We start from the raw sequence: 6484 nt of genomic DNA on the forward strand, positions 1-6484 counted from the left end.
AGGACTTATCTGAAATCTTATTCAAAAGTGTTTTCCAACATCTCTCTCTAACAGCTGTCCAGAAGTGAACAAAGTGGTAGAACCAGATCAAACCAATGTTTTTTTTTTTTTTTTTTCTCCTCTGCTCTTCACACAATAAATGCCTCAGGTATCTGTCTAGTATTTGATATTAAAAAACCCTGACACTATCATATCCATTGGTATATACTACCAATATTTTGAGCTGCTAGCACATTTGCCTGTTACGTCAAGGCATCTGAAAGTTTAAAACTTGGCAAAGCAATGTTTTTCTTTTTCTTCTTCTATAATCCTAGGGTAAACATTAAGCAGACAGCATTCCTGCTTTGAGCATTAAAGGGAAAAAAAAAGACTGAATTTGAAAAGACTTCTAGTACACTTTGGGGATTTCGGAAAGTCGTTTGGCTGGGAGCTGAGTGGAGAAGCTGCCATTCTGTGGATCGGATAGGAGGAAAGCCGCATGGCCTCATTCATAACTTCACAGCTACTGCAAATATCAGCTGATGAATATTTATGTTTTCCCTGGCTTAGGCCCGAAAGACAAACAAGGGGGGGAAAAAAAACAAAAAAACGAAAGTTAGGAAAAGGTCGTCTGAACTCTGTGGGATTTTTTACCAGCACTTTCCATGCGCGAGCAGTAGCCCTGAATGAAGTCATTCTGTGCAGGGGCCCGGCACAGGAAAATGCCGTCTGTTCATTAGTGTCCCGCACTTTGTTTGAACCTTGTACATTCATGGGGTCCTGAAAGGGAAACTCTTTTTTAAAAAAATCAAACACACAGGATATAGAACTACCTTATTATTATTTTGGTAAATTATTGCAAATTGCTCCTCACCATATAGTGACTTCAGTGGTTCATTGAAAGAGCAAGTCAGTGAAGGAGAGTTTAAAAAAAAAATTATATATTTTTTAAAGAGGGCCATTCCAGTTCAGGTTAATACTTTACAGAGTTACAGTTTCTAAAAATATTTTAAAGTCTATATAAATAATATCAATACATTACTACATATCATAGTAAAGCAAAAAAAATTTTTTTTAATGTACTCTAGATTTTAGTCTTATTTAAGGAAAAATAGCCCTCAAGCCCCACTGTAGAAGAAATAATCACGTCTTGATCACTTGGAGTTTATTATTTAAATTCTATTTTCCTCCTTTTACTTTTTCTTGGCCCGTCAGTACTGCTTTCACTCTCTGCTGCCATCACTGCCACATCCAGGTTGACCTGAGGCTATGGAAACAACACAAAAACAATCAACAAGATGAGGAATTTTTCTACTTGCCAATATTTCCATTATCAGTTTTGTTTCAGGGGAGGAGGCTCAAAAATTTGGCTGAAATCAAATTGGTGACTGCCTTATGGATTTCAGTGGTAGATACATCATGCAATTCTCTAACATTCACGGAGAGGCAGGTGTCCTCAGTGGGGATCCCCAGAAATGTTCCCCTGTGATGAGAATGGGTGCCTAAGACTTATGAAAGAAGTATTTCCAGCAGACATGGGGAGGTGAGAGGGAGGAAACCAGACGCAGAATGGAAGATGACAAGCAAAGGAAATGCCAGCCTCAGCTGGGTCCTGCAAGGAGCTCTGGGGTATAGTTTTACCCAAAAGTTTGTCCCCATTTGAGGGTAAGGGCTGTCTATTTTTGGAGTTTGGTGTGGGGGTGCATTGGGTGACCAGTTGTCCCGGTCTTCTTGGCACCATCCTGCTTTCAGCACTCAATTATCTTGAGAAATCTTTCAGTCTTAAATAAACTAGATTTGTTGGTCATCCTTGAAGGCTGTAAGTTCCCAGGTGCTTCTGACTTCCTGGGCAGCAAAGTGGCTCCAGTTGCCCAAGATCAGTCTTCTGAATGGAGTCACAGGTGCAAGCAATGTGAAACAAAGTCCACTGAAGCTTGTGGATGGGCATACAACATGACAAGAGCCTCTGAATGGAGCTCAGCCATCTTCCCTGCAGCAGGCACTATCCTCTACCCAGTTTTCTAAGAAACAACATGGGATCGATGGAGACTATTGTAGATGTGGAAATGAGGGCAGGAGTTGCAGATGAGGAATACATTTCATTCTGTACGTCAAGTTCGTAGTCCTAGTGGGACTTAAGGACTACGATATGTACGTTCAGAACCAGTCAAGATTTCTAAGCAGATTTGTAGAGGGCGTTAGCACTGAATTAAGTTGGGTACCAATCTGTAACTGTTACATTTACAGAGTGGACTTGAACAAAATCTCTGTAGTTATTGAGTGGGGAGGAGGTAATGAAGCAATTGCCCATCAGTGAGTCTCTCGCAACATGCTGCTTCTCTGGCTACTGCAAGGTTCAGTTCTGGAGCTGCGTGACATATATGTAATGAAAATTGAGGACGTGGGGTGTGTAGCTTCAACGAGGATATAATGAAAATGAGGAAGAACATTCCCTAGCCCTGCCCAAGACAGGTGGAATCCCACATTTCTTTTGATTTAACTTCTAAGAGTTAACAATAACTACCCAAAATAAATAGCGAATATTTGTCAAAAATTACCTTTTTCTTGTCCTCTGTTCTTGCCTTATAAACGTAAAGGTGAGATGTTTTTTCATGTGTTTTTGTCTTGGCTTATACAAATAAAAGACAGAGAGTGAGCAGTTGGTCCACTGGCTGGCTTGGGCAGACATACTTGGTAGTGATTTCATGTATTTAACTGTGTGTTGGCAGTGATAACGGCTTCAAGTTTCATGCTTGCTTCTTGCATTATTTTGCCCAGTTTTTCAAGTTCCTTATGGAGCAGCTCACGTAGAGGATTTATTGTAGGAGTGCTTTCTTCTGCCAAAGCAATACATTATCCACATGAAAGGATATCTCACACAGCCCCATGCTGCATCACTGCAGAGGAGAAATGAGGACCCGAATAAATGGTTTCTAGCTAAAAAGCTGTAGAAGAATTGCCCAAACAGTAAACATAGTACCCAGTACATAGTTTTTCAATTCTTCCCCCCCCTTTCCCTCCTCCCTTTTGGAATCTTCTGTGTTTATTGTTCTCATCTTTGTGCCTCTGTGTACCCAATATTTAGCGCCCACTTAAAAGTGAGAACTTGCAGTATTTGGCTGTTTCTGTGTTAATTCACTTAGGATAACGGCCTCCAGCTGCATCCACGTTGGTGCAAAGGACATGATTTTGTTCTTTTTTATGGCTGTGTAGTATTCCATGGCGTATATGTACTACACATTTCTTTTGTCCAATCCACCAATGATGGGCATCCACCAATGATGGGCAAAGATATGGGTGATTCCATGTCTTTGCTATGGTGAATAGAGATGTGACGAAGATGCAAGTGTAGGTGTCTTTTTGGTAGAAGAATTTATTTTCTTTTCAGTGTGTACCCAGTAGCGAGATTGCTAGGTCAAGTAGCAATTCTATTTTTCATTCTTTCAGAAATCTCCAAGCTGCTTTCCACAGTGGATAAACTAATTTGCATTTCCACCCAAGTATATAAGCATTCTCTTTTCTCTGCAACCTTGCCAACATCTGTTATTTTTTTGACTTTTTGATACTAGCCATCCTGATTGGTTTGAGGTGGTATCCCATTGTGGTTTTGATTCTCATCCTTCCGATGATTAGCGATGTCGAACATTTTTTTCACGTTTCTTGGCTGCTTGCATGTCTTATTTTGAGAAGTGTCTATTCATGGCATTAACTCACTTTTTGATGGGATTTTTTTTTCTTGTTGACGTGCCTTTTCCCCGTTGTTTATTTTTGTCGACTTTGTTGAAGACCAGATCGTTGTAGGTGTGGAGACTCTATTTCTGAATTACTTATTATGAATATTTTGGAAGGGCAAATACTGATGGTTAAAGACATACAAATTCACTAAAATTGAGTATGATAAAATTATGACTAAGCTATTAAAGTTATAGAGAAGTGAATTTACGGCATGATAAAATAATAATATTTATTGAAACGCCATCTTAAAAATGGCACGGATCAAAAATATGGCTAGCTTTGCGACATTTTAGTTCTCATTTTATTATAGCTTTTGAGGTCTGAGGGAGAGCTTATCTAAGCAATTAAGCTACTGGTTAAGAAATTTTGTGTACATCTTAAGACTTTATATGACTGATGAGAGTCATTACTCAAGTATATAATACATATGAGGATTTTGAATTACAGCGCATTGTAGGCAGTAAATAAAGACTTTCTGAATGAATGGATATTTTTTCTACCAATGATGAGCTTCAATGCAAATAAATGGCATGTCTAAATGTTCAAGATATTTCTGTTGCAGGAAATTCATAAAAAGTAAGAGAGTAACTATCTATTTCTAAAACAGCATCTATCAGAAATCAGTCTGGTCAGATTCTAGCTTCAAATGTACAATGTCAGAGCTAAAAATGTTATGAAGACTATCACATTTTGCTTTTTACTCCACTGACGACATTCTGTGAAAATTCAGTTCTCTAGACTGTCACTCTAATACCAAAGTATTTTCCCCAATTAAAGACCAAGTAATTATATCATTTAGGGATAGCATTTTCTCTAGATAAAGCTTGGCCTCTCTGTTTTCAGTTAACACCAATTGGATGACTTCAAATGGATAGCTACAGATCAATTAAACCAAGCTGTGAATTTTTTAAAAGTTTTACTGAGTTTTTATATTTTCCAAGCATAATCTTTATCATGTGGCAAAGCTTTAATTACAAGATTACAGCAAGCCAGAGACCTCTAAGCCTTTAAGTCTTTACTCATGTTTTCTTCTCTTACTGCCCGTTTTCCTCAATCAACCTGGTGAATAGATAGTTAGTGGACATAAACCAGGTTAATGCTTATACCCTCATAATTGTTTTTTTCTTACTGACCATGTTCTATACCCCTCCCTTTGGTGACCCTGACTTCCCCTCTTGTGCTCCTGAAGCTTCCCATCATCATTCTGACACTATTGTGCCATACTTTCTGAATTTGTGTATCTATATATCCTCCATAGGATGGTGAGCTGTTTTAGGATAGTTCCTTTGGCTTTCGATTCGCCACAATATCCTGAGTTTATTTTTAGCACAATACCTTACATAACAGATATGCAGAAAATAATTGTCAAATAGGCAAACTTTAATAGTGGACTAGAGACCTTGGGAAGCAGCAAGGAAACCACTGATAAGATAAATATTAACGTGGCAAACTGGCTTTCATTGTTGTGAGAGTTTTTAACAGTTTTTCTCCCACTTCTCGTTGGTTTACTGTCACTCCTGGCATCCTAAATTAAAGTCAATAAATGTTCTGCCTATATGGGGCAACACTTGAACTCTTTGGAGCAGAGATGTCACGTAGGTTGTAAGAACAAATGTATGGCTCCATGAAGGCTGATAGGAATGTAATTTTTAAGCTTGAAAAGAAAGAGACAGCACTCAGAACTGTATATTCACTTATTTGTATTAGGTAAGCTACCAGAAAAAAATTTTAGAGCCATTTCATATGGATAAAAATTCATGTTAAAAGCATTTTCAAAGATTGCATCAAATGTAAGCCCAATCCACTGTCCATAATTTTTTGAGACAAGATCTTGCTCTGTCAGATAGCCTAGAGTGCAGTAGAATGGTCATAGCTCCCTGCAGCCTTGAACTACTGGGCTCTAGCAATCCTCCTGCTTCAGCATCCCAAGCAGCAGCTGGGACTACAAGCATGAGCCACCATGGCTGGAAAATTTTTATTTTTTGTAGAGATGGGGGTCTTGCTTTGTTGCCCAGCCTGGTCTGAAACTCCTGGCCTCAAGTGAATCTCCTGTCTTGGCTTCCTGAAGTGGTGAGATTATAGGCATAAGCCACTGTGCCTAGCCTTACTCTTTATAACAAATTTTGATTCTTAAAATATTCATAATGTAACCAACTATGCATATTGCACTAAAAACTTACCAATTAAGTTTCCATTATTTAAAAGTATAGGATATTTGAGGCATGAATCACTATTCATTTTATTTTCTTTATTTCCTTTTTTTGAACAAATTTATTTATATAAACAAATAGTGTATGAGAGTAGAATATACTTTTAATTCCATGTTTTTGAAAAATGTATTCCAGACTACAGACCATTTTCAACATTTTTTTGTTATAATCTACATACAGCAAAATTGACTCTTTCTGTTGCACAGCTCTGAGAGTTTTTTCTAATGCCTACAGCTGTGTAATCATCATCTCAATCAAGATACGGAACAGTTTTCTCACCCCCTAGTCACCTAAATTCCCATATGTCCTTTTGTGGCCAACGTCTCCTCCCACCCCAGCCCCACCCACCACTGATCTGTTTTTCATCCCTATAAGATGTCCCTTTTCCAGAACGCCATTAAATGGGATAATACAGTATATAGCCCTTTGAGATTGACTTCTTTCACGTAACATCATAGGGCCTTTGAGAGTCATCCATGTTGTTAGGTGAGTCACTAGTCCCTTCATTTTTTATTGTTGAGTAGTATTCCTTATGCCATAGTTTATTTACCTCTTTACTC

The 6484-nt window shown here is 38.3% G+C and overlaps 1 long non-coding RNA gene across 1 annotated transcript in view; it reads right to left on the bottom strand.

Annotated features, from left to right (window-relative positions):
• Nucleotides 1–5076: 5076 nt before the first annotated feature.
• The window catches only part of LOC105511003, a 9661-nt gene continuing 8253 nt past the window's right edge, over nt 5077–6484 (bottom strand). The window contains exon 2 of the long non-coding RNA XR_001001657.1: nt 5077–5368. This is a non-coding gene — a long non-coding RNA (uncharacterized LOC105511003). The remainder of the gene's footprint in view (nt 5369–6484) is intronic.

Source organism: Colobus angolensis, unplaced genomic scaffold (genome assembly GCF_000951035.1).
Source record: "Colobus angolensis palliatus isolate OR3802 unplaced genomic scaffold, Cang.pa_1.0 Scaffold197, whole genome shotgun sequence".
Lineage (NCBI taxonomy): Eukaryota > Metazoa > Chordata > Mammalia > Primates > Cercopithecidae > Colobus > Colobus angolensis.